The sequence below is a fragment of the Echinops telfairi genome, unplaced genomic scaffold, assembly GCF_000313985.2.
Source record: "Echinops telfairi isolate 266 unplaced genomic scaffold, ASM31398v2 ScPeMD7_31;HRSCAF=116, whole genome shotgun sequence".
NCBI lineage: Eukaryota > Metazoa > Chordata > Mammalia > Afrosoricida > Tenrecidae > Echinops > Echinops telfairi.
In genome coordinates this window covers 34,938,448-34,942,582 of record NW_022103928.1, presented here as the reverse complement: position 1 = coordinate 34,942,582, position 4,135 = coordinate 34,938,448, and positions in this window count along the sequence as shown.

Genomic DNA, 4,135 nt, shown 5'->3' with positions numbered 1-4,135 from the left:
ATTAAATTTCAAATCTGATTAGTCATATGATCTCACTAGCATCTGAAGCAAACCATTATCCTCAAATGCTGCAGAGACATACTTGTTTTTAATTAAAAGATCGTTTTATTGGGTGCTCTTACAGATCTTAAAACAATCCATACACCAATTGTATCAAGCATATTTGTACATATGTTGCCATATTATTTTCTAGACATTTACTTTCTATTGAGCCCTTGATATCAGCTCTTTTTCCTCAGTGCCCCACCCCCTTCACTGTTTAAGGCATCAGCAGGTAGACATATAGAGCACTAAGGTTCTACCCAAAAAGATGGAGCCCACACAGAGGCACCTGAGAAGAAAGGTCTGGCAATTCACTTCTGAAAAGTCAGCCATGGAAAAACCCTGGAGCATAGTTCTACTATGCCACACATGGCGTTGCCGAGTCTGTTTCCTTGAGTTATTTGCCATGGCTTTGATTCCCAGTGGTCTCCTAGACTCAAAGATGGTTCTTTCTACTCCGATACAGGGCTACAGTCTTGGACACGCACAGGGGCAGTTCTACCCTGTTCTGTAGGGTTGCTATGGGTCTGTATCAACTCACGACAGTGAGTTTGCTTTGGGTTTGAGGAACAAACCACTCTAACTTGATAGTACTGTGGCTTTATTTACAGAAGACTCATCAGGTCTCCATTTCACAATTGCCATTTTTACCAGAACTTAAAGAAAAGAGGAGGGGGAACAGATGGAGCAATGCAGTGACACCTAAGCCGGTATGAAGGCCAACCAATGCTGTGAGAAGGCTATGGAAGGTAAACACCATTACAAAACAAAAGACGGTGAAGACCCCAACTGCCGAGAAACAGGCCACTGGATGCGATGGCAACCCACTGGATGCGCCCCACCCTTCCTGGGCGTCCCAATCCAATGAAGCCATCAGGACCACACAACATACTCTTAGGCCACAAAAGTAATGAAACGTGGCATGGGCTAAATTTGGGATGTCTACAAACATCACAAAAGTCATTTCTATGAAATTAATCTAGATTATTTTTTAAGGACTTGATAATTTGTGTATGAAGAGGCTTAGTTTGACATTTGGTGAATATGATTTTTGGAGAAATTAGAGTGCAACCAAATATGGTTTGATAAAACAGACTCATTTCTAGAACACTTCAGGCAAAGAAGGTCCAATGGGACAAAAGATTCCCTACGTTTCCAAGGTGAAGCCTCTGCTTGCCTTCCAATTACAATGAACCAGTCCCCTTAAGGAAAGGCCATGTGGGTGAGGAGTCTTGCTGAGTCAGCGAGAAGGGAGCATCTGCACATGTGGGATCAGAGTCACACACAGCCATAAAGAGGGACCAGATTGTGGTACTGAAAAAAAACTGAACCTTTGCTAGTAATAATTCCAGTAACTCACATTTTATAATATTGAGTGACTCCAAAAAGTCTGACATGATAAATGGGGGAAAGGTGAAAGGTCTCTAGGATTTCATTTTACATGGACTCACAGCCAGGCTCCATGGAAGGAGCAGTCAGAAAACAAACTAACCTCCTGCATTGGGCAAATCTCCTGCACAAGACCACTGTAAAGCACCGAAGAGCAGTGATGTCTCTTCGAGGAGTAAGGTACCCTCACCTCAAGTCTTGGCATTTCAATGACCCCACATGCGTGTAAGGGTACACAGGGGTTGTAACAATGGGCTCAGACGCAGCAAAGGAGGTGAGGCCTGCACAAGACAGGCAGCTTTTCCTTCTGTTACACACAGATTTCCTCTGAACAGGAACCCGCTCCAGAGCACCGAACAACGGCAGCAAGAGAGCCACTTAGGATTCCTATTTCTTAAACTCGTGGCTATTGAATTTGACTGTGTGAACCTTATCCTATTGATCTTCGCCACTCTTACGGCTTGTGGAGGTATTTCTGAACCTTGAATCTGTCAGTTTGATGCAATTATCTAAGCAAGAATCAGAATTGAACCTTTCCTGAGATAAAGTCTAAGGTAAATGCAATCAAGTTTTATAAAGGTTGAGAAGCGGGAGAGATTAAAAAGAGTAGTGATATTTTAAAAGTGGTGAATTCTGGTATCAATATATAATCAACAAAATGCTTAAGATGCAATTTTCTTCTATATGAATTTAAGTGTTGGGCGGTGGTGGTTTCTATGAGTTGCTGTGGAGTCGGCTCTGACTTCTGGTGACCTTATGATTAACTGAAAATAAAAACTTACTAAATGCCCGAAAAGTCATAGCTCTTTGAATGAGCAAATTCTCAGAAAGCCGGAAATTTCTAAAACAAAACAACAACAAAAATCAGGATAAGCCAGTACTGCAACTGGTTACATAAGAGAATGTAGCTTGGGGGATATGTATTTAATATTAATTTTTCACAAGTAATAAAGTCAAGTCTTTCAAAATCATTTATTCTTCTAAATGGGTTAGTTAGCTTCCTAAAATACTGTTTATAAAAAAATACTGTTTATAATACTAGTTTAACCAACACACTCTTGTTTGAGTACAAAGATAGAACTATTTAGAATTGCAAAATGCTGCATTAGTAAAATCTAAAGAAATTAGTTTGATATATTAAAACAACACACAAAAATCCTTCTCTGTTAAGGCTCACAGCTTCAGAAACCCTACATAGGGCTGTACTGAGTTGGAATCAACTTGCTGGCAGTGGGTAATGGTTAGCCTCTCTCTCTTCTTCAATCGTTTTATTGGAGGTTAGTACAACTCTATGACAATCCACACATACATCCATTGTGTCAAGCAAATTTGTATGTTGTTGCCATCAGCGTTCTCAAAACATTTTCTTTCTACTTGAGCCCTTGGTATCAGCTCCTCATTTTCCCCCCTTCTTCCCCCAATCCCTTCCTTTAGTGATTGATAATAAACTAGGATACTATACTGACACTCTGCAAAATTACCTACTAATTGACCAAATCCCCAATGTCCATTCTTCTCTCCTTTGAGGATCCAAAAACGCAAAGCCCACTGCACTGCCGTCGAGTCAGTTCTGGTGCACAACCGCTCTGGAAAAGGTTTCTGAGGCTGTAACTCTTTTCAGAAGCAGCCAGCCTCATCTTTCTCCTACGGAGGTGCTAGCAGTGGTTCTCAACCTTCCTAATGTCGTGACCCTTTAATACAGTGGTGGTATAACACAGGGGTGGTTAATCCTCATGAGGTGGTGACCCCCAACCATAAAATTATTTTCGTTGTTACTTCATAACTTGTTATTTTGCTACTGTCATGAATCGGGCGACCCCTGTGAAAGGATCGTTCGATACCCAAAGGGGTCGAGGCCCACAGGTGAGAAATGCTGTGCTGGTGGGTTTGAATTGCCAAACTTGTGGTTAGCAGTCAAATGTTTATCCAAGATTACCATCAGACTAGCAAACCTTAAATTTTAGCTAGGCAAAAACTTTCTCAAAACAAAGATGCCATTTCCCAATCCTCTTGTAATTAAGAGGACACTGTGAACTAAAATTGTAGAAGTAACTGGACATGCCAGGGACTACATTCACACTAGTCCATTCAGGAATAGGAACAGTCCCCTGTCCCTCTCTCTCATTCTCCCTGGCTGGACCTGAGGCAGGAGCAAAAGCAAGCAGCACAAGGAAGACGGCAGAGCAATAAGATAGACGAAACCTGGGTCCCTGAATGACTCAGCCAACAAGCAGGCCAGCCAGACCCAACCATCCAGTGACACACTCACCACTGGATTGTATGTTACAGCGCAATGCACAGCTTTGTAAGCCACTGCAGTTCAGGGTCATATTATGTCAAAAATTTGTTTCCATTCATTTTAAACACTCAAACATGATATGGGTGTTTTGCTAAGTGAATGTCTCCATTATTTTGTGGCTTAGTACCTTGAGCTTTTTGTTTGGGGCCAAATAATGCTAATAATAGAAAGAAAATATAATTGTGTTAGTTAGAAAACTGAATTCTAGTGCCATAGCTACCACTAATGAATAGGCTATATACCTCAAATACTTATTTCAACTTTAATATATATATGTGTGTGTGTGTGTGTGTGTATACATATATATATGACAGCGACTTTCAGTTTATACTATTGGAAGCCCAATCTACAATATGTATACATTTAAGTATATACTTCTCTGGTTGTGGGAAGGTACACCCACTG